At 38.9% G+C, this 25,426-nt stretch overlaps 1 long non-coding RNA gene across 1 annotated transcript; it reads left to right on the top strand.

Moving 5' to 3' along the window:
- The first annotated feature begins 6,768 nt into the window (after nucleotides 1-6,768).
- Nucleotides 6,769-23,442, top strand: LOC143666045 (uncharacterized). Its single transcript, XR_013167329.1, has 3 exons — nucleotides 6,769-6,781; nucleotides 6,872-6,994; nucleotides 23,425-23,442. It is a non-coding gene; the product is annotated as an uncharacterized LOC143666045 (long non-coding RNA).
- The last annotated feature ends 1,984 nt before the right edge of the window (nucleotides 23,443-25,426 follow it).

Raw genomic sequence — 25,426 nt, 5'->3', positions numbered from 1 at the left:
TCTCATATTAGACAAAGGGTCTAAAATTATTAAATACAGTATTAGCAAATATTGTAAACATTAAAAGAATACTAACATAATAAATTCATTAGTAGAATAACCTATTAATAGAAATTTTAGGCACAGCTTATAACAGGAAGGTAATTTCATCATAATTATTAAATACATTAATTATGACATCATTTCATACATTTCAGGAAAAATATGTGTGGTCATATGGATAGATGTAAATAAAGTTATTTGACAGAATCTAGAGAGAATGATAAAATTAATCAATAAAATATTTGTTATTGTCTTTAACTTGAAAAACAAACAAAGAAACAAACAAAAAAGATATTCTGCTCTCAACAGAGCAACCGAGAATTATACTTTTCAATATAAGTCAGATTGTGTCACACTTTCACTCAAGACCCACCCATGGTGTGATGGAGTGGTTCTGGTGTCACCTTGGCCAGGTGATGTGTCCAGTTGTCTGGTCAGGCAAGCACGGCCTGACCATTGCTGCAGGGATATTTCGTGGCTGGTCAATAAATGGAAGGCTGGTTAATTAAATCATCAATCAGTTGATTGTAGCTGTGGCTGATTACACCGGCGATCAACTAAGGGCATGTCTCCCGTAAATGAGATAATCCAACTAAGGAAGAAGAGAGACTTTTTCACTGCTTCTTCAGCCAGTGAGCTTCTCCTAAGAAGTTCATCCAGACCCTTTATTGAGTTGCCTTACAGATTTTGGATTCTTTCCTTCCCACGGTTGCATGAGGCACCTCTATAAATCTCATATTTACAGATATCTCCTGTTGGTTCTGTTTCTCTGAAGAACCCTGACTAATACACATGGCTTTCCATGAAACTCATGAAAAAGCCAAGTCTTTGCGGCTCTGGCATCTCTATTGTGTCTTTTCTCTCTGGCACAGCAACTGGCCTCTTTGGAAATGATGGCTGAGGCTCTACATGTGGCAGACAGTTGGGTTTCTAGTTGACAGAATGTGGCAAAGGTGATGGATGTCATTCCCATGAGTCTTTTATGTTATGTAAGACCCCATCATGGTAGAAAATTTTATCTACCTATCTGTCTATCTAGCTATCTAGCTATTGTCTGTCTGTCTATCTATCTAACTATCTATATCTCACTTTGGAAAAGCAAGCTGTCTTAAAGTAGGTGGTCCTGTTGGAAAAGCCCAACTGGCAAGGAACTGAAGGTGGCCTCTAGGAGCTGAGGGTGAATTCAAGCAAGGAACTGAATCCTTCAGTCCATAAGGAAGCGAATTCTGCCAGAAATCTGAGGGAGCTTGGAAGTGAATCTTTGCCCAGTTGAAACTCTGATGATATCACAGCCTCAGGTAACTAACATCTGGATTATAGCCTGATGAGACAATAGCTGAGCCAGGTGACTTTCTTTCTCCCCTCATCTCTACCACATCCACAATAGACTAAAGCTCTAAAAGGGCAGAGATGTTGTTTTTTCACTTCTATATCCCCAGCACTTAGACCAGGGCTTTGCGCATAATAAGCACTGAATAAATATTTATTGGATGAATGAATAAATGGGAAAGAACTTTGTTTTGATTAAGAGAGATATTATTTTCCATGAAAATTAATTTAATATGTATGTGATTATTTGAAGCTGTATATTACCCTCCTCCCCCCACCCCCAAATGTTCTTTAATCTAATCCATTCGTATGGGTATGGAGCCATTGTAAGTAGGATCTTGTTATGAGATTACTTTGGTTAAAACATGATCCACCTCACTCAGGAAGGGTCTGAATTCTTTTACTTAAGTATTTTATAAATGGAATGAATATAAAGAAAGAGAGAGAGAGAGAGAGAGAGAGAGAGAGAAAGAGAGGATGAGAACCATGGATAAAGAAGCTGAAAGCAATGAAACCTGGAAGAGGAGAGAGACGAGCAGACTCTGCCACATGATTTGCCATGTGGCCGAGGATTCAAGTATCACCTGCAGTCAGTCTTTGGGACAAAAACATCACCTTCATGATGCCTCGATTTGGACATGTTCACAGCCTCAAAGCTGTAAGTCTGCACGCTAATAAACTCCCATTGTTTAAGTCAAAACCATATCATGGTATCTGCTTTGAGAAGCCTAGCAAACTAAAAACAATATATAAGTTGTAATGAAAGGCTATAGCAATTATGACCAAGTCCCAAGTCTCACTATGCAGAAAAAGGATATGATTTGACCCACTGTAGAACTAAATTTGTGGTAGATAATTGTTTCTCAACTCACATAAACAAAACAATGTACATGAGAAGTTGCCTGGAAGGATTTTCACCAAACTTGGAGAATATGTCTTGAACAGTCTGACATAAAATACAGACTTGTTAAAGTACACAAAGTCACTTAGTGAGAAATACAGACTTGTTAAAGTACACAAAGTCACTTAGTGAGATCTGGGGATTTCAAATATTTCAAAATGAAAGTCACAAGGACAGGTCCTGTATTTGCAGCGGAGTCCTCTCTCACATAGGCAACTTCATAAGCATGCTGTAAGAATTCAATATTTCGTGATGGTTATGATTCTCTTGAGCAATACAAGACATTAGGAGACAACTGGATACAAATATGTATACATCTTATGACAAATGTAATATCACAGAGTGGCTTCCCTCCAACTATCATACCGCTTGTGTTAGGCAAAAAAAATGGCCCTCAAAGATGTCCACGTCCTAATCCCAAGAACATGTGAATATATGATGTTACATGGCAAGGAAGAGTTAAGATTCCAGATGGAATGAAGGTTACTGATCACCTGATTTTGAGATGGGGAGATCATCCTGTATTACTTGGGTGGGGCCAATGTAGTCACAAGTGTTCTTACAAGTGAAAGAGGTAAACAGTCAGAGTCAGACATTTGAAGATGCTACGCTGCTGCCTGTGAATATGAAAGAAGGGTCACAAGCTGAGGACTGCAAATGGCCTTTAGAAGGTAGAAAAGATAAGGAAAGGAATTCTCCCGTAGAACACATAAAGGAACACAGCCCTGCTGACATCATGATTTTAGCCCGATGAGACCCATTTTGGAATTCTGACCTCCAGATATGTAAGATAATAAACGTGTGTTGTTTTAAACCATTAAGTTTGTGGCAATTTGTTACAGCAGCAATAGGAAATAAACATACCATTGTCAAGAATGGTGAAGGGTCTTAGATTTTACCTTAGCTAACAAGTTAGCCTCTCACAGTTTCATGGATCCTGGCAGAAGACATGAGACTTCTGGATCAGAGACAAAAGACAATTTATAACTCACAGCAATGGCAGCAGCTAGAGTATCAGCATTTTGCACTAGTTCGCCAAATCCGGATTCCTACCAGACAGCATGGAGAGGAACAGGTACCACCTACACACACACACACACAGGAGAGGAATTCTGAGCCTAGAGAACCTGACTCTTTTAAATTGGACAGTTAGCATGCCTGTCCTTTGCTCCTGAAAGAGTTACCGGATCCTTCAAAGCTATAGAGCAAACCTGCTCTCTGGAGGGAGACATTATCTCTGTCTTCCAAGGGTGTTTGCTATACAATCATTTTTTTCTTATTTTTTTAATTTTTAATTAACTTTTTATTGTACAATATAACATATATTCAAAGCAAAGAAAGAAAAAAAGCAACAGTTTTCAAAGCACTCTTCAACAAGTAGTTATAGGACAGATCCCTGAGTCTGTCATGGGCTACCATACGATCTTCTCAGATATTTCCTTCTAGCTGCTCCGGAATATAGGAGGTTAGAAGGAATAAAATTTTTTTAATCATCACAATCGACTTTTTTTCTTTTTTATGAAAAATAACATATACACAAAAAAGCAATAAATTTCAAAGCACAGCACAACAAATAGTTGTAGAGCAGATTTCAGAGGTTGGTGTGGGTTATAATTCCACAATTTTAGGTTTTTACTTCTAGCTGTTCAAAGATACTGGAGACTAGAAGAAATATCAATGTAATGATTTAGCATTATACAATCATAATTCAAAACAAAGCACAGTCAATACCTCAGTCCCAAACATATCTATTAGGTTGATTCATGGAGGTTGTTTAGTCATTTGGCAATACATCACTGTAAACAAAGCTGAGTAATGTACTTCTCATTTTTAGTTGGGCTCATTATCAAGGTTTTGTTTCTGGGCAACAGGATAGAATCAATATTGGAAGACAGTCCATAGTTTCTAGTATAACCAGCAAGAATATATACATATATATATATTTTTTTTTTCGCATGGGGAGGCCCTGGGAAACGAACCCAGTCTCTGACATGGCAGGCATGCCACCTACTGAGCCACCGTGGCCTCAGCAAGGATATATTTACATCGCTTTTCAGGATACAGTGTCTTGTTTAGACTGTATTTCCTAAGAAATAATAAGGTAGCTAAACATAGCTACAACTTTGCCATCTCACAGCTTCGGAAGAGTCTGAAAAACTGAGAATAACCTAAAATCTAGTAAAAACAGAATGGTAATGCACACATAAGAAATATTATATGGAATAATGTTTAGATAGAAAACAGACCCCCTATATAAAATATTTACATATACTTTGATTGCATCCAAGGAGAACATAAAGACATGTATACTGTAGCATTAGTTTTTTTTTTTTAAGCTTCGTAAGCCCACAAGCATCCACCATTTTAGCAACTCTTGTTTGCAAGTTACCTCTTCATTTTTTAAAAATATGTTTTCAAGGCAAGTTAAAGTTGTCCTTTATTTACTTAGATTAAGAAATCAAAACAGCAGAAGTTAAGTGGCTCACACAGCCCAGCAGAAGAGGAGGTGAGATGGGAATGTAAAAAGTTCCCGCTACATTCTTTCTGCTTCCCCATTTCTACGAACACTTTGTGAAATTTTCAAATTGCGTATCTGTAGTAATGAGACAGATTACTTTTCACCTCTACCATCTCATTTAATCTTTATAACAATCCCATAAAAAAAAAATTCTTAAACAATGACATGTCTCACCCTAGGGACATGCTACTAAATTTAGCTCATTGTAATAGAAGAAATACCAACTTTGGAATTAGATATCTAGAGTTCAGCTCTTGGCTGTGCATCTTGCTTGCTTCTTCCATCGTTCTGAGCCTTAGGTTGCTTATCTGCTAAATGAGTATAATAATTCTTTCATAGGAATCCCAAGAGACTTCTGTCTCAGGGCGTCATGGTCATGCCTCTTGAATTACTTGCTCAGTCTAGTTCCTCCCCATTAGCCTGTGTGCTCCCCGAGGGCAGGGTCATGACTTCCCTGCTGTAACTCCAGCAACCAGCATCAGACCTGACATGTAGGACATGCTAAATAACTTTTATGGACTGAAAACATGTGACTGGCACTTAGTAGGTACTTGATAGCTTTCATTCTCTTCCCCTCCTCTCTTTGCCACCCCTACCCTTTTGAATTGAATCTCTGGACAAGACGGCTGTGTGCCAGGCAGGAGGTAGTTCTGTTACTACAGGAACTTCAGGTCACCGGCAGTGGTCACTTTCATTTCATAAAATTGAAACATTTCTGTGAAACCTATTATGCAAGAGCAGAATTTTAACACAGCCACTCACTGGATTCCCTGGGGCAATACAGAGCTACTCCTGTACCAGTTCCTGGCAAAGCTGGCAGCAGCTCAGTTACACAAGTTTCTGAGGTTTAAGACAGAACAAATCTTGTGTTTCTATGAATGCTGGGGCAAGCATTCTCAGCAGAGTTGCCCCTCGCTCTTGGAAAAGAGAGGAATGTCTCTTTTCTTCCCAAAGCCAAGTCCCATCTCTCATCTGAGAGTAGTGATAGTTTATTTTTATTTTTAACGTTTTTTATTGTGAAATATAACATATATGAAAAAAAGCAATAAATTTCAAAGTAAATGTTAACAAGTAGTTATAAACTGATTTCAAAGTTTGGTATGGGTTACAGTTCCACAATTCCAGATTTTTCCTTCTAGCTACTCCAAGACACTGGAGACTAAAAAGAAATATCAATATAACAACGCCATAGTCATACTCATTTGTTGAATCCTATCTTCTCTGTTAAGACCCTCCTTTGCTTTTGATCTTTCTCCCAATCTTTAGGGATATTTGAGTTATGCTCATTCTAACTTTTTTTCATGTTGAAAAGGGGTGTCAACAATATGGGATGGGGATGGAACTGGTTGATGCTCTTGGAAAGACTGACTCGTCTGGGTTTCCGGACTTATCTAGCTTAGGAACAATGTGGAAGTTTTAGGTTTCTGAAAAGTAAGCATAGTGCATGAACTTCTGTAGGAGCTCAGATAGAGCCCTGGGTGTTCTTTAGGGTTAAAAGAAATGATGCTGATTGGGTTTTGGCAAATGGTGGCAATTAGCAGCGATAAATTATTTTTGTGCCTACAGATTGAGCCTGGAGCTGTCCCTTGAAAAATCTGGCAATTTGTGGCAAATGCTCAGCAGTGAGGATTTAGTGTGTCTATCAGCAGTAAGGACTTAGTGTGTCTATCACGTGGGAAAGGACCAGAAATTGAGAAATTTGAAGAGTCTTATGACAGAGCTCTTCACAAAGGTGTGAGCAGGGTAAACGGAAACTGAAAGGCTGAAGCAGTGAAGGGAAGGAGGGTCATGGAAGCTGAAGACAGAGAAGCTGTGTGAAGAGGGCTGCCTTTGGGGAAGAAGGCAGAAGGCAATCCAGAGGGCTGGAGCTGGTGGAATATATACCTGACCTCACTCTCCAATCAGCCTCCCATCTCCTGCCCATGTTCCCCATTGGATGAATCCAAATAGATGCCAGAAAACAAGGGATCCCGTTGATGGAGTCCAGGCAGGTCAGCAAACAGGGTGGAGAGAGGACCATGTCCCTACTCCCAGCCAGGCAACACCCTTCCGTTCCTCCTGGTGGGCCCTGTGTTTACCAGAACCTTGCTTCGAAGAAGGAAGGCAGAGACAGCACTGGAGAATGGCCGAGACCTTTATCTCCTGCCCCAACTCTTCTACCTGCCAGATGGAAGCAACCACTGAGCTCTCATCGTATTACCTAAGTATGTTTATCTGTACTGTACTACTTGTTGGTTAACATTTTCTTGTTTACATAAGCAATTATTTGTTTATTAATATTTCTATTCATTTTTTCATTATTGTATTCATCTATTACAAGTTCTTAGTTTAATTTTATTTTTTTTAAGTTTGTTTACTATTCCCCTTATTAGAATGGAGTTTCCATGAGGACAGAGATCTCACCTCCCTTCTTTACTGCTCCATCTATAGTACTCAGAATAGTACTTTAGCAGAGTCACTTTAGAGCACACCATACCTGGATGAATGAATGCAAAGCACCAGGACGGACAACTCCGTCAGACCACATGGACCAGAAGCAGATGCGGCATGACAAAAGGAACATATTTTTACTCTATGGCTCAAACCAGCTCCTCTTTACCCACAGACTGGCTCCTTGTCTTTTGTTCTCTATCTCAATAACTGACCTCTTTCTCCCTCATGGTATTGACTATGTGCTGCTTTTCCTACACAGCACCCAATTCTTCTTTTGAAAAGAGCATTCCTCCTTTTCTCTTCAGAGAACTGCTCTTTTCATGCCCACTTTATCCCCTTCTTCTAATCTTTGCCCCCCCCCATCCACAAAGACTCATCTAGGGGGTGTGAGGCTTGGTGCAAGTACACCAATAGAGCACTTCCATGGGATTATTCCAATTGAAACCAAGGGAAGGGAGCTCTTTTCTGTCTGGTGGTGATGCTGGCATGAGTCCTTATAACTTCCCACCCATAGCCACAGGGGTTGCATTCCAAGTGACAATTTAACCAGCTCTTTTGCACCTGCATAATCAGAGTGACCTATTTCCCAGCCTCCTCATTGCTTTCCACCTTACTTCCTTGACTCATTCAATTTCATGTGTTAAGGTCCATGTCTTGCAGTAATACCATTTTCTGGCTCCAAATTCCATACCAGGTAGAATGTGTTCAGCTGAAAGCCACAGAACACTCAAATCTGGCTAGCTTAAAGGATATAGCTGAGGAGTGTTGCAGTGGACGGAGGTGGCAGGCTACAGGAGGTGGTAGTGAGCTAGATACCCTTCAGATTGATGCCTGCACCACGTGGACACTGCGTGTCCCCTGGCTGATGGAACTTAGATCACCCAGGGGGAAGAAGAACGAGAGGGAGGGAGAATCCTGAATGGGATTAAATATTACCCCAAGGAATGTGTAAATAACTGAGCTACCTGCAAGATGAAGTGTTCTGTTGCCCGGCAGAATAGGTAGCTAGAGAGTTAAGCAAAGTCAAATTGGACAGGGATAAAGACAGTGATGTTGTTGCTGACTGCTGAGACTAAATATAAAATTAATTTTATACAGTATAAAATTGAGACTAATGTACACTTAGAAATTATGTTTAAACTGATACTTCTCAGAAGAGGAAATACAAATTGCCAAAAAAAGGCACAGGAAAAGATGCTCAACTTCCCCGGCTATTAGGGAAATGCAAATCAAAACCACAATGAGAGGGTGGGCCACGGTGGCTCAGCATGCAGGAATGCTTGCCTGCCCTGCCAGAGAACCTGGGTTCGATTCCCGGTGCCTGCCCATGTAAAAACAAAACAAAACAAAACAGAGCAAAAAAACCCACGATGAGATATCATCTCATACCCACCAGAATAGCCACTATCAAAAAAACGGAAAATGACAAATGCTGGAGAGGATGTGGAGATGTGGAGAAAGAGGCACACTTATCCACTGTTGGTAGGAATGTCAGATGGTACAACCACTGTGGAAGGCAGTTGGCGGTTCCTCAGGAAGCTACGTATAGAATTGCCATATGACTGGGCAATACGATTGCTAGGTATCTACTCAGAGAATATGAGGGCAAGGACACAAATGGACATTTGCACACCAATGTTTATAGCAGCATTATTTACAATTGCCAAGAGATGGAAACAACCCAAGTGCCCATCAACAGACAAGTGGCCAAACAAGCTGTGGTATATACATACGATGGAATATTATGCAGCTGTAAGACAGAATAAAGTCATGAAGCATGTAACAACATGGATGGACCTTGAGAACATTATGTTGAGTGTGATTAGTCAGAAACAAAAGGACAAATGTTGTATGGTGTCACTGATATGAACTAACATTAATGAGTGAACCTGGAGCATTTCAGTTAAGAACACAGGTTATCAGGAGATAGAAATAGGGTAGAAACCAGAAACCTACAACCTCCAGATGGGTCCCTGGTCCAGATAAGTCCTGAAACCTAGCCCAGCCTCTCCAGAACATCAGATAGTTCCACCTCCCTATCCCATATTAGGGACAGACCCTTCCAATATCAAAAATTAAGAATTGCCGTAGCCCAAACAACCTCAGTGAGAGGTATGGAAAGATCAAAGGTGATGGTGGAACTATACATAGAAGATAGGACTTACCACATGAATATGAATGCTGAATCATTAAATTGATATCTCTTTTAGTCTCCAGCATTTTAGAGCAGCTAGAAGTAAAAACCTAAAATTGTGAAATTGTAACCCATGTCAAAGTCTGAAATATGAAATAAATCTACAATTAGTTGTGGTGCTGTGCTTGGAAATTTATAGCTTTTTTGTATAAATGTTATTGCTCACAAAAAAAGAAGTATAATCCAGTTAATCCTGTCCAGATTCCTAAAGGATTAATTTTTTCTTGATAATATCTGTCTCTTCAAGAGTAAAACTCTTAGAAGGATCAATGATTTTATATTTGGTCTAAATCAGGTAAGGTAAAGGTAATCATTATTGGGTAATTTTCCTTACAATTGGCTTAAGAATCTTAGAAACAAATACTTTGTAGGAAAAGGTGGGAAAATAATCTATCCAGATATCTGTTTAATCTTCTGTCAGTTTTTTTCCTGTGCCTACATAGCTCTGAAGCTCTACAATTTCATATGTCTGAGTTGTAGACCAACTGACCTACAATTTTCTTTTCTCATTTCATTCATCCATCCATACATATATACTTTAGTTAACCTATTTCAATTAGTACTTATATCCTAATATATTAGCATTATAATGACAGATGGATTTTTATTTTCTGCTTGATTTTCCATAAATTAAATATATTTGCCCATTTTATTCAACTTATAAACCCATTCATATCTAGCTCTTACGTGCACCAAGCTCTGTTTACGTCTTTCCATGTGGTACCTTATCTAATTTTCACAACAACCCTAGAAAGTTCATGTTACAAAGTTGATGAGTAACCATTAGCACGAGGCTCAGAGTCTATTCATCACCACTACACGGCACTGCCTTCATGTTATCAGAAAGGTTTTCAAATCACTTTGAACTGTTATTTCTCACAACAAACGAGTTAGGGTATTCTAACATTTTAAAGGCAGTCTGGACAATTGGACAGAATGCTCAAGTAGGGCTAAGGGTCTATCGTATCCTTGGCAGGACCAGTGCCATTGACGTGAAATCTCTGCTCTGTCTTAGTGACCTGGTAACGCCACCACTTATCATGACAGATTCAGGAGTGGGTAGGCAGGGGTGGCACTGAGTCGTGGGAGCTGCTCAGTCATAAAGCAAAAACCTAGATCAAACGCAAGTCTGCCTGATTACAAAGCACTTGCCCTTGCGAGCCATGCTGCTTTGCTCCCGTAATGCTGAGGAGACGGGGTTGTGCTGAGCCTTGGGAATTAGTCCACACAGCTCTGGATCTGGGGATCTGGGCTGCCCCGAATGACTCCAGAGGATCATTTATAGCAGTGATTTATAGTGAGTCCTTTAGAACCAGTATGGAATTTTTAAGCTCCCATACTTTAATATGTATGCAGGAAATAAATGAAAAGTGAGAACGAAAATATCTCATTACTGCTCAGACAAGGAACGATAATGATAATAATATTAGCTAACAATTACTGAGCTCCCTTTGTGTGCCAAGCAATCTGTTCAAGCTGTTATATGCACCTTCTCTTAATCAAGAAGGAATATCAGCCAGTATTTGAGTGGTGTCCCATACTTGAGCCATAATTTGTCCAGCATTTAACTTCCTTCTTGGACTTGAAATAGTACATGACATTGTTTCAAATGAGGTTTGCTTTTGCTTAAGATTCCCATATGAGGCAATCATACTTGAATTGTGCAATGCAGTTGGGCAACATTGGTATAAAGGAATTTGGCAACAAATACACACACATACACAACATGCTATAAAACATTCAGCTTTCTGTATTATTGCGTGTTCAGTCACAGTCCCAACAAAGTGAAAGTCTGGCAAGATTATTAAACATGGGAAAGTTGTCTGTGGAGAACTAGTGAAATGCATAGCACACGGGCTCTGAAATCGCCCGATAAGTCTCCAATCCCAACTATGTCACTTGGCCAGTTCCTGAACCCTTCTGGGCCTCCTTGACTTTAAAATGGGGATGATACCTGTGTCATAGACCTGCTATAGGGATTAAACAATTCAACACACCTACACCAGCAGAGATCTTAGTACCAGAGAGGATCTCAAAAGATGTCATTGCCAACCCCCATGAGTTTGGATCCTGTCTACCAAGTTTTACGGTGGTCACTGACTTCTTTCCTCCAAACTATTCTGTGGCCCATTTTATAATTCTCTATTTCTGTTTATCTTGGTTTATTCACTTATTTATTAAAAAAACATTTATTGAGTCCCTGCTATGTGCAAGGTACTGGATTGAGTTCTAAGGATGCAATGGTGAGCAAAACCCAACAAAATTACAATTTATCGTCTAGTGAGAGGGACAGGCATTAATAATGCAAAGAAGAGTGCAATCACAAACTAAGCCACACGTTGCACAGGAAAGGAACACATTTTTAGACTGAAGAATAAGTGAGGTGAAGCTGAGTGGAGGTCTGAAGGAGGAATGAGAGTTGTCTACAGGAGGTCGTGGTGCTGGTGCTGGTGGAAATGATGTTGATGGTGGGGGAGCTGTTGATGGTAGAGAGGATGGTGGTAAAGAGGGGCATTCACAGCAGAGGGAACAGCATGTGCAAAGGATCTGGGTGGGTGGACACTTTGCATGTCAGAGAAACTGGCTGGGACACTGACGGCAAGGGGAAGAAAAGGCAGAGACCCAAATGTAAGCAGAAGCTGCATCACAAACCCTGTAGGGCCTTTTGGCCAGGTTATAGATTTTAAACCTAATTCTAGGAAAAATTTGGAAGCTACAAAGATTTAAATGTGCGATGGCATGAAATGACCAGATTTGCATTGTAAAAAGATCATTCTAAATCTGCACTGCTTGCATAGTAGTTACTTGCTGCGTATACTACTGAGCATTTCAAATGTAGCTGGTCTTGGTTGTAATGAACTGCAATTGTAAAATACACACTGGATTTTGAAGACTTACCAAGAAAAAAAGACTCGGTCTTTTCTGTTGCTTACATACTGAAATGATAATATTTTGAACATGCTGGGTTAAAGAAAATATTAAAATTGATTTTATCCATTTCTTTCTATCCTTTTTAATATATCTACTAGAAAATTTAAAATTACATATGTGGATTTTAGTTGTCTTTTCCATTAAGGTTTCTGTTCCATATTTTTAATTTAAGAAAGCAAACAATACACTTAGAACCACCAAAGTGGATATATTGGTTAACTTAACCATAGGCATATTTACAATGATTATAAAGCCTGGGTTTGCACAGTTAGTTTCATAAACCAGTTTAAAATTAACGGAACAAGGAAAAAATCTACATATTTGGATAGCAAAGTTCTTAAATTCTAAGTATTAAAACTAACTGAGATATCATTTGATCGGCTGTCAAAACTGTGACTTTTCTCAAAATATCAAGTAGAAAGTTCTTACAAATATCTGTATTGCTATAATAATAACCTACGTTACTAAATATTTTCCTTATTTCAGGAAAATATGAAGATACAAATATTTTTACAATTAACACATGGAAATCTTAACTACCTAAAATGTTTATCTTAGTTAGCTTATCCATAGGCATTTAAAAAAAATCTAAGTAATCATCCTAAAGTCTATTTGTACAAAATATTTCACAAAGCAATTTAAAATTAAAGCAAGGAAGAAAAAATATCTATAAATATAGATGCATCAGTACTTGAATTCTAAATATTAAACAGTATCTTAAATATCATTTGATTATCAAAATTGTGTGCATTCTCAAAATATCAAATAAAAAGTTATTACAAATATCAACTTTGCTATAGTAGTAAGCTATGTTACTAAATATTTTCAAATTTTTTATTTCAGGGATTTATTTTATCTAATATTACTATAACTGCCTATAGTTTTTTTTTTAATTGTTTTTCATATATTTAAAATATATATATATACAAAGAAAAGAAATTTAAAAAGCAATAATTTTCAAAGCACACTTCAACAAGCAGCTACAGAACAGTTCCCAGAGTTTATCATGGGCTACCATGCCCGCAACTCAGATTTTTCCTTCTAACTGTCCATTAAGTTTTTATTAGATGGGGCTCCTCTAGATGCAGTGCGAAGAAGGGAATACCAAGAAGACAAAGTAGACACTGTGAGGCTGATTAGGAAATTGTTTTTGTAGTCCAGGCAAGAGGTGAAGTTAATTTGAACTAGGAGGATGGCAATGAAAGTAAAAAGACTTTGATGGATTCAAAAGCTTTTTAGGAGATAATATCATCAGGACTAGATGACATAGCAGTCACCAGGTGTCCATCTGGATGGATGATAGTGTTAACATGTTGAAATAAAATATGCTAGGAGAGGACCAGAAGAAATATCATGAGTTCAGATTTAGGTGTGTGAATGGACATGCTCTGAGACACCAAAGAGGACTAATGCAGTTGACTCTCTAGGTCTGGAGGTCTGATGAGAGGTCTGGGCAAGAGACTTAATATTTGAAAGATATTGGCATAGAGATAGGCCTGAATGAGATTCATTAATGGGAAAACATCCAGTGAGAAGAGGCTTCAAACCCAGGCTTGGGAAACTGGATTGGGGGGATTAGCATGAAAGGAGAGATGAAAAAGAAAGCAAGGTATGTGGAGTCATGGAAGCAAAGGGAAAGAATGTTTTCAAATGGAAGGAGTGCTGTCAGCATGGTTATTCAACATTGCACTGAGAATTCTAGACAAAGCAATCAAGAAAGAAAAAGAAATAAAATGCATCCAAATTGGAAAAGAAGAAGTAAAAGTTTCATTATTTGCAGACGTTATGACCCTATATATAGAAAGTCCCCAAAACCTACAACAAAGCTATTAGAACCTTTGAACAAATTCAGCAAAGTAGCAGGGTACAAGACAACACTCAAAAATCTGTAGTGTTTCTGAAAAAGAGATCAGTCTTCGATTAGAGATAAGAAAGAGTCAGATCTGGTTGGAACTAAGGAAAATCAGAATACAGGGCAAAAGATGATATTGTCTGTATTTTAGAGCTTCACCTACTGTATGAGACCAAAGAAAAAGAGGTTTATTTTGTCCGGAACCTAAATTTTCAGTAGCATACAATCAAACTCAACTTGCCTGGGTAGCTCATTTAAATGAACCAAACACGTGGAGCCCAGAATGAGACAAAGGCTTGTAATTCTATATAGTGTAATGTAATACCCAGATACATTGCAGAGTATGATAAGTAGATAATTAAGAATTATTGGCACCCTACATGGGACATGACATCCAGGGGTGAAAGTCTCCCTGGCAACGTAGGACATGACTCTCAGGGATGGGCCTGGCCCTGGCACCATGGGATCAACAATGCCATCCCGACCAAAAGGGGAAAAGAAGTGTAACAAGGTGAGACAGTTCAAATAGAGTTGAGAGGCTACTGTGGAGGCTACTCTTATGCAAGTTTCAGCTAGACATTTCTACCTATCATAATTTGCCAAACCTGAGCCAAAACCATTCCTGTCAACCCTAAAGAACACCTAAAGCTTTATATGAGATTCTGCAAATGTTCCATGCACTAGAACTACTTTCCAGAAACAATCTCTAGATAGGTTCCTAGGCCAGATAATTCCTGAAACACAGAGGGGCCAGCCTCTCCAGGACATCAACTTGTTCTATCCCCCATCACATATTATTGATAGCCCCTTCCAACATGAAAAAGTTAGAATGAGCATAACTCAAGCAACTCCAAAGAGTGGGAGAAAAATCAAAGGAGAAAGTGGAGTTACACAGAGAAGGTAGGGTTAACAAATAAGTATGATTGCTGAATCATTATACCGATATTTCTTTTAGCCTCCAGTGTCTTGGAGCAGCTAATAGTAAATTTCCAATTGTGGAACTGTAATTCATACCAAGCTCTGAAATCTGTTCTACAGTTAATTATTGCAGTGTGCTTTAAAATTTATTGCTTTTTTTGTATGTATGTTATTTTTCACAAAAAAGAAAAAAATGTCAATTGTGATGAATGTGCAGCTATATGATGATATCGTGAACTACTGATTGTACACCTTGGATGATTTCATGGTATGTGAATATATAATATGTATCAACAAAATTGCATTAAAAAAAAGTATTGGCAAAGTCCCTTGAAGGACAGAAGAAATATAGAACTATTAACCTTTCCCACCCGATACTCTCTCAAACATTAGGGATTCCCAAGTTAATAGGCTGAGATCTTGATTTTGAGGCTTGCTCTTACAGAACTTATTTCTGTAGCGGAGAAGCTAAGCTTACCTGTAATTATCCCTAAGAGTTGCTTCCAGAAAACCTCTTTTGTTACTCAGATATGGCCTCTCTCTCTAAGCTCTACTCTGCAAGCTAAATCATTACCCTCCCCCCTACATGGGACATGACTTACAGGGCTGTAAGTCTCCCTGGCAACGTGAGACATGACTTCAAAGGATGAGTCTGACCCTGGCAGCATGGGATCAACAATGTTTACCTGACCAAAAGGGGGAAAGAAATGTAACAAAATAAGGTTGCAATGGCTAAGATTTCAAATAGTGTTGAGAGGCTATTCTGGAAGTTACTTTTTGTCATGGTCAGGTTCATGTGTCAACTTGGCCAGGTGGTGGTACCTGTTTGTCTGGTTGGACAAATGCTGGCCTGTCTTTTGCTATCAGGACATTTCATAGAATTAAATCATGATCATGTCAGCTACATCCACAGCTGATTCCATTTGTAATCAGCCAAGGGGAGTGTCTTCTTTAATGAGTGATGCTTAATCTAATCACTGGAAGCCTTTTAAGGAGAATTCAGAAGAGACAGTTTCTCTTTCTGCTTTGGCCAGCAAGCCTCTCCTGTGGAGTTCACCCAGACCTTCCACTGGAATTATCAGCTTCACAGACTGCCCTATGGATTTTGGACTCTACATTTCCATGGTTACATGAGACACTTCTTTAAATTTTATATTTGTGAATATTTCCTTTTGATTCTGTTTCTCTAGAGAACCCTAACTAATACAACTTCGTAACAGGAATGGCTTTTAAGAAACAGAATCTTAAAAATGGGTTTTTATGAATGGTTTTCTACTCTGACTGGACTCAAAGGCACTAAGGACTCCAATTCCCATAATCAGAATGGCACTCCCAATCCATGCAGTAAGTTGGCAAAAGTGATAGTCAAAATATCACCATTCGATTCTTCTAATGCTTCGCTTGTATGAAGCCAGGCTCTGGGGATGTTTTTGACACCTTTATGGAGTTTTGTGGAAATAGAAAGTATAGAGATGTTGACTGGTTGTTGTTAGATACACTGTATATATTAATGAGTGAAAGGAATGGGCTTAAGGCTTCAAACAAGAAGTTTAAGTGCCATCTGACAGATGTAGATGTTTCTGTGAGTGTGCTAAAGGAAAATCTTATTTCCTGTCATAGACTTGAGATCTCCGAAAATCACACTCAGAATCTTATTTTAGAGTAGAAGTCTACAATGTAAACTGAAATCTCAATCTTGCATGGTGTCTGCCATTAAAGTGAGGGCATTGATTGGAAAGGAGTGGAACTCTGAAAAATGGGATGGTGACATATGGATTGATAATGATGTTGGGGGTGAGGCTGAAACCCTAGATATGCTGAATCTTCTCTAGATAACCCTGTAATAGTCTGCCCTGAGGACATAGCCTCCCCACCTCCAGCCTGCCTTGAGGAATTGGCCACCCAACCTCCTCATGAAGGGTTTAGCTCTAGAGTGATTAATCCTGTTTCACCAGATGAAACTGCAAATGAAGGCCCTGAAGCAAATGGCTTGGAAGATATTTCTAATTCTTTTCATGACCCACCCCAACAACCCCTCTTTTCTTCCAGAGCTATAACAAGACTGAAGTCCCAACAGGCCCCTAAAGGTGAGGTACAAAGTATCACACATAAGGAGGTACATTATACTCCAAAAGAACTGTGTGAGTTTTCCAATTTATATAGACAGAAATCAGGGGACTGTGCGTGGCAATGGATTTTAAGGGTGTGGTATAATGGTGGGAGGAATATAAGGCTGGATCAGGCTGAATTTATTGATATGGGCCCACTAAGCAGAGATTCTGCATTCAATGTTATAGCTCAAGGGGTTAGAAAAGGCATTAATAGTTTATTTGGATGGTTGGTTGAAACATGGATCAAAAGGCGGCCAACATTAACTGAGGTTGAAATGCCAGAACTGCCCTAGTATAATGTAGATGAGGGGATCTAGAGACTTAGAGAAATTGGAATGTTAGAGTGGATTTATCATGCAAAGCCTGTTCTTACACCCCAGGAATATCCGGAGGATGCACCTTTTATCAGAACATTGAGAAATAAATTTGAGATTAGCGCCATCATCCCTGAAGAGCTCTGTAGTTGCACTTCTCTGTAGGTCAGATATTACTGTGGGAACTGCTGTCACTGAGCTGGAATCCTTAAACCCAATTGGGATGACTGGACCCCGAGTTGGCAGAAGCCAGGTGGCAGCACTTAATCGCCAAAGACAGGTGGATGTGGCTATTATGTGCCTAGTTGGTCTCTTTGGATTTTGGCAACAACATATTCCTCACTTGGGTGTGCTACTCTGGTCCATTTATCAAGTGACCAGAAAAGCTTCTAATTTTGAGTGGGGACCTGAACAAGAAGAGGCTCTGTGACAGGTCCAGGCAGCTGTACAAGCTGCTCTGCCACTTGGGTCGTATGATTCAGCAGATCCAATGGTGCTGGAAGTGTCAGTGGCAAATAGAGATACTGTTTGGAGCCTTTGGCAGGCCCCTATAGAAGAATCATAACACAGACCCTTAGGGTTTTGGAGCAAAGCCTTACCATCTGCTGCAGATAACTACTCTCCTTTTGAGACACAGCTTTTGGCTTGCTACTGGGCCTTAGTAGAAACCGAACACTTAACCTTGGGCCACCAACTTACCATGAGACCTGAGTTGCCTATCATGAACTGGGTGTTGTCTGACCCACCAAGCCATAAAGTTGGGCATGTGCAGCAGCACACCATCATAAAATGGAAACGGTATATATGAGATAGGGCTTGAGCAGGTCCTGAAGGTACAAGTAAGTTACATGAGGAAGTAGCTGAAATGCCCATGGTCTCTACTCCTGCCACATTACTTTCTCTTCCCCAGACCAGAGCTATGGCCTTTTAGGGAGTTTCTTATAGTGAACTGACAGAGGAAGAAAAAACTCAGGCCTGGTTTACAGATGATTCAGCATGATATGCAGGTACCACTGAAAGTGGACAGCTGCAGTACTACAACCCTTTACTGGGGTGTCCATGAAAGAAGTGGTGAGGAGACATCCTCCCAGTGAGTAGAACTTTGAGCAGTGCACCTGGTTGTTCATTTTGCTTGGAAGAAGAACTGGCCAGAGGTGCATTTGTATACTGACTCATGGGCCGTTGCTTGGCTGGATGGTGGGGTACTTGGAAGGAACATAGTTGGAAAATTGGTGACAAAGAGGTCTGGGGAAGAAGTATGTGGATAGACCTTTCTGAGTGGGCTAAAAACATGAAGATGTTTGTGTCCCACTGAATGTACACCAGAGGGTGACTTCAGCAGAGGAAGGTTTTAATAATCAAGTGGATAAGATGACCCATTCTGTGGATACCAGTCATCCTCTTTCCCCAGCAACTCCTGTCATTGCCCAATGGGCTCATGAACAAAGTGGTCTTGGTGGTAGGGATGAAGTTATGCATGGACACAGCAACATGGACTTCCACTCATCAAGGCCAACCTGGCTACAGCCACCTCTGAGTGTCCAATCTGCCAGCAGCAAAGACTCACACCCAGCCTCCGATATGGCACCATTCCCTGAGGTGACCAGCTGGCTACATGGTGGCAAGTTTATTACTTTCATGGTCAGGCTCATGTGTCAACTTGTCCAAGTGGTGGTATCTGTTTGTCTAGTTGGGCAAGTGCTGGCCTGTTTGTTGTGATGAAGACATTTCATAGAATTAAATCATGATCACATCAGCTGCATCCACAGCTGATTCCATTTATAATCAGCTAAGGGAAGTGTCATCTTTAATGAGTGATGCTTAATCTAATCACTGGAAGCCTTTTAAGGCAGATTCAGAAGATTCAGGTTCCTTTCCTGCTTTGGCCAGCGAGCCTCTCCTGTGGAGTTCGTCCAGACCCTCCTTCGGAATCATCAACTTCATAGCCTGCCATACAGATTTTGGACTCTACATTCCCACAGTTATGTGAGACACTTTTATAAATGCTATATTTATGAATATTTCCTGTTGATTCTGTTTCTCTAGAGAACCCTAACTAACACACTCTTGTGCATGCTTCAGCTAGATATTACCAATTGCCATGGTATGTCAAGCCCCAACCAACGTCATTTATTTTAACCCTAGAGAACACCTAGGGCTCTATCTGGGATTCTACAAAAGTTTCATGTACCAAGTTTACTTTCCAGAAACCTATAACCGCCAGATGGTTTCTAGACTAAAGAAGTTCTAAAACCCAGAGGGGGCAGTTTCTCCAAGAATATCAACTAGTTCTATCCCCCTATCCCATATTGTCAACATCCCTTTTCAACATGAAGAACTTAGAATGGGTACAGCCCAAATATCCCTTAAAATAGGGAGAAGGATCAAAGGAGAAAAAGGAGTTATAATAGAGAAGATAGGATTTAACAAACAAGTATGATTGCTGAGTCCTTATATTGGTTTTTCTTTTGGTCTCCAATGTCTTAAGAGCAGCTAGAAGAAAAACCCTGAAATTGTGGAATTATAACCCATACCAAACTTTGAAATCTGTTCTATAAGTGTTTGTTAAAATGTACTTTGAAATTTATTGATTTTTTTGTATATATGTTATATTTTACAATAAAAAATGTTAAAAAAAAAAGCGTTGTTTCCATACACTAGTAACAAACAATCTGAGAAGGAAATCAAAGGAAAAAATTCCATTTACAATAGTAACTAAAAGAATCAAATATCTATGAATGAATTTAAACTAAGGATGTAAAGGTTGTACATACGGAAAACTAGGAAACGTTGCTAAAAGAAATCAAAGAAGGTCTAAATAAAAGGAAGGATATTCTATGCTCATGCATTGGAAGACTAAATATCATTGATATCATTCTACCCAAAATAATTTACAAATTCAGTGCAATCCGAATCAAAGTCCAATAACCTACTTTGCAGAAATGGAAAAGCCAATCATCAAATTTATTTGGAAGGATAAGGGACCCCAAATATTCAAAAACCATCTTGAAAAAGAACAAAGTCGTAAGACTCAAAAGTCCTGACTTTAAAACTCAATAAAACTGGAGCTTTGACCAGCTACAGTGGTCAAAACAGCACAGCACTTTTACAAGGATAGACACATAAATCATTGGAGTTGAGTGTAGAGTCCAGAAATAGACCCTCACATGTATGGCCCATTCAACAGGAAAAAATATCTGGAAACCACAAATCCAATAAGAATTTAATATCCAGAATATATAAAAAAATCCTACCACTCAGCATAAAAAGACACATAACCCAATTAACATTATTGGAAAGTTCATGTTATTGGCAAGGCTGTAACAGAGTTTCTGAAGCATGGAAGCTCTTGCTCAAGCCAGCAAGAAGAGCTGTAAACTATCCAAACTTCCTGAAGTCCTTCCCCTGGCACCCCAGCACCTCCTGAGCAGCTGGCACTCATGTTCAGACTATCTGTTAACCACATTCAGGCTATTTTTCCTCTATAAAAAGGGAAAAAGTTCCCTCTCCTGGTAAAACTAGAACTGTTGAGGCCATGATTCACTATACAATGGTGACAAACGGGAGACCTATGGATCTGCTGACACTTCCACCTGTGAACTCCAGTTTGCACCAAGTGTTTGATTGAACCCAATGCATGCCAGAATCTAAACTAAATAAGGAAGAAAGGATATGATGAATGCATGGCAAGAAGAAGCGGGGTCAATGGACTGTAATCAAAATGCAGGGGGTTTGAATCAGTACTTTCAAGGTTCAACAACTGTAGGTGATGATCTATTTCACTGAAGATCTCTGGAAATGAGGAAGTGAAAGAACTGAGAGGCCAGGGTGTTGGGAGGTTGTCTTTGTGAACAGTGACGCCACACAGCTTCCTGGAAGATCCCAGGAAGAAGAGAAACATTATGAGTAGGTACCAATGTACCAAGCAGATGTTGACAGAGATATGCACGAGAATGGTACGGTCATATGATTTGAGCCCCAAAGAGTCAGAGGAACTGGTCTTACACAAGATTGAATAAGCAGTACTTGATGAGGGAGTGGTGTTCCCAGACCTGATGAGGCTCTTTGTGGAACATCATGAAACATTATGACACAATGATAAAATTAATTTCATCAATTAATTGTGACCTAGCACAAATGATCTCTTGGTCACCTAAGTGGGCTACAACCTTAAATAGTAGACAATGTATACACAGTCGGATCCCCACAAGTGATAGAAAGCTCAAAGAAATCATAATTGCAGGACAGGCCGAGAAGCTGCTGGCAGGAGGCAGAGGAGCATTCCGGAAGCTCTGGCCCTGACCGACTCAGGCTGGAGGAAGTGGTGGGACGGGCCGGAGAAGGGATAGAGCCACAGTTGACACAGGGCGGAAGAAAGGACAGCAGACTTTCCTCTCCGGTGACTCACATCTAACTTTGTCAATGTCGGCTTGTTTTTGTTTTTAATGTTCTCAAGACATGATCTGCGTCTGCAGAACAAGTGAGTCAGAAGTCTGCTTTAGCTTTATGATTTAATATCTGATTACTAAATTTACACGTTAAAACCTATTCTTCTTTAAGCTTGTTTTATCCTTCAGCTCTCTCCATCCTTTAGCTTGCTATTTATAAATCTACCAAATTTTAAACATCACCTTTTAAAGGCACTGTGGATTCTGTTTGATCCTATTTGCAAATTTAGCTAATTAAAGTCTTGAATACTGTAAATTACATTTATAAATATAATATATTCGATATCCTCTGGAAGTAACTCATTGGTCTGACTTAACAAAACCTTCCTGAGTTCTTAAGTAACTCTTAATAACCACTAAATTAAATGCATAAATACAGTGAAACGAACTCTTAAATGTTTCAAAATATAAGATAAATGTTTCAATGCCTATTTCTACAAAGAGAACTTTCATCTTAGAATCCCAAATATAAACAAATTACACAATTATACATTTTAAATTGGAATTACAAACTTGACTTTTACTTTAATCGATGAAATTCTTTTAATTGTGACAAATATTTAAAAAAACAAGTGCTCATAGATTCTTTTTTTGCATCGGCAGGCACCGGGAATTGAACCCGGGTCTCTGGCATCGCAGGTGAGAACTCTGCCACTGAGCCACTGTGGCCCACCCTTCACAGATTCTTTAAAACAAATATTAATTATAAATCTTCCAAGGTTTGCGTCCAGAAGGTTTTGGAGCTCAATGTGACTCTGCATACAATTACCAGAGGACAGCATCCTTTCAGGCGTTGAAAGATATGTACCTACATAGGAAGCTATTATATTATCACAAATCACTTGGGGACTTCCTTCTCAGATAGTTGGCCAGGAACCTGGTGGTTTTCTTGTCTGTGCACCGGACTTAGATGTTCTGAGCCTAAACCTAAAGAAGTCAGAGGTCATGTAGGTCACATCCTGATCTAATTTTTCCATCTACTAATGAACATCGGCCACCCCTACCCAGAATGCCTCATCAAATGGTTGTATTTAGCAGTTATTTGACTCTTTAAAAGCTTGAATGTCTTTTCCAACGAACTCCAAAGAACTTGGAGCTTGGCACAATTTTGTCTTCACATTTTTCCTGCCTGATGAGTTCATAGAACTCTTACAGGTACTAAAAGGATACCAGTCACTCAGGGTTTTATCTAACTGTATGGTTGTGAATAATGCATTGCATTTCTTCATTGTAACCGTTGAACACTGTCAGCTGTTGTGTGTCAGGAGTAGAAAGTCAGTCAGCATGGGAGGCCTCTATCCCTGCAATCTCGCTGTGTCTACAACAGCTGCTTCAAATGTTTACACTCCACCCGTCCAACCCTAACAGTTATTCCAAAAGGTGTGCCAATCAATCGCTCAACAAGTATTAATCGAGTGCCTACTGTATTTCAGGGGCTGGGGATACTTCAGTGCAAAAGGAGACTAAAATTCCTGCCCTCAAGAAATTTACGTTCAATGACATTCAGAAAAAGTGGGAATCTGGGAGCTCCTTTTTTTCAGTCCCACAGAATTCTTGCAACTCATGAAGATGTTCCCCATTGCCGTTGGGAGTCTTGTGTCTCATGGCATGATCTTTTCTTCTGCAACAGTCAATCAAAGAATCTTGAGAGCCAAGAATCTTTTTCTCTTTCTTTTTCCATTTTCAAATTTTATATTTCTGAAATATTTATAAGTTCTCTAAATTAAAAAAAAATAGCAGAACTGGACTTTTCTGGACTTCCTATTCTGATTGATGCTTCTAATCCCAAGAGATTTGAGCAAGAACTGCTTGAAACCAGTGCAGATCAGTCACTTGAGTTGCCATATGAAGTGGTCAATTTTACTCGGAGAGTTTTTGGTTGATCTTGAAACTGTGAAAATGTTTGGAAGTGAGAAGCACTGTTCTTCATATACGATGAAAGGAAGCAGAAGAGAACTTTACAGTCAGACACATAATGAAAACAAAGCAAAACAAATCAAAAAACAAAGTTAAGACAGGAAAAAATAATAAAGTAAGAGTTTGCCAATCAGTTGTCAGGGTAGAACTGGAAGACTGCCAACTTGAGAAAAATGGAGAAGAGGATGGCTAAGATGCTATTACCTGACCAGGCCCAATGGAAACTATACTAATAACCATGCAGCTATGGGCATTTTCTATATTGACACACTTTAAAGACAGGATCTTGCTTTTATATTAATTAAAGATAGCCACAGTTGAAAGTGCTAAAATCTGATTAATACTCTGTCACAATGTTTAAAATCACTAGGATACTTGGATCTCAGTGTTTTGATAGCTGAAGAATAATTGAAACATTCATTTATAAGGGTTACTGGCACTCCCTACATATTTGGAATTTAAGACAAAATAATGTATAAACTCCAAGAACTGTTTCTTACTGTAGAAGAACCTAACTTTGATCTTGTCCAGTATATACTTGGTTCTTTACCCAACACTCATCAGTGACCAGAAAAGGTGGAATTATGGAACACATTAAACATACCCAACACAAAATTACATAATTTAGTTCACAATATTTCCCAAATATTGGACATATTAGCTGTTACCAATATAACTTTTTATTGTATATTGTTATATTTTTTAAGGAAACAGAAATACAACACAAATTTCCCATTTTAACCATTAGTAAGTAACATTAATTGTATTTACAATGTTGTGTTACCATCTCCACCAACCATTACCAAGGCAGAAACTCTGTACCCATTAGTAATAACTTCCCACTCCTTCTCAACCCTCATGCCACGGCTAGTAACCTATAATCTGCTTTATGTATCGATGAATTTGCTTCTTCTAGGTATTTCATATAAGTGAAATAATACATCTGTGCTTTTGTGTCTGGATTATCTCACACCACATGATATTTTCAAGGTTCATTCATGTTGTAGTACATATCACAACTTCATTCCTTTTTATGGAATGAATGTCATATTCTATTGTAATTTTTTTTACCTTTTTATTGTGTAATATAACATATATGCAAAGCAAAGAAAGAAAAAAGCAATAGTTTTAAAGCACTCTTCAACAAGTAGTTATAGGACAGAGCCCAGAATATGTCATGGGCTACCATACCATTAGATTTTTCCTTCTAGCTGCTCCAGAACAACTGGAGGCATAAATAGTAAGGAATAAATATTTTTTTTTTATCATCACAATCGACTTTCTTTTCTTTTTGGTTTTTTTTTGTGAAAAATAACATATATACAAAAAAGCAATATATTTCAAAGCACAACAATTAGTTGTAGAACAGATGTCAGAGTTTTGTATGGGTTACAATTCCACAATTTTAGATTTTTACTTCTACCTGCTCAAAGATACTGGAGACTAAAAGAAATATCAATATTATGATTCAGCACTCATACTCATTTGTTAAATCCTACCTTTTCTGTATAACTCCAC

Source organism: Tamandua tetradactyla, chromosome 22 (assembly GCF_023851605.1).
Source record: "Tamandua tetradactyla isolate mTamTet1 chromosome 22, mTamTet1.pri, whole genome shotgun sequence".
Lineage (NCBI taxonomy): Eukaryota > Metazoa > Chordata > Mammalia > Pilosa > Myrmecophagidae > Tamandua > Tamandua tetradactyla.
Note: the sequence above shows the minus strand (reverse complement) of the source record. Positions and strands in the feature narration are given on the sequence as shown.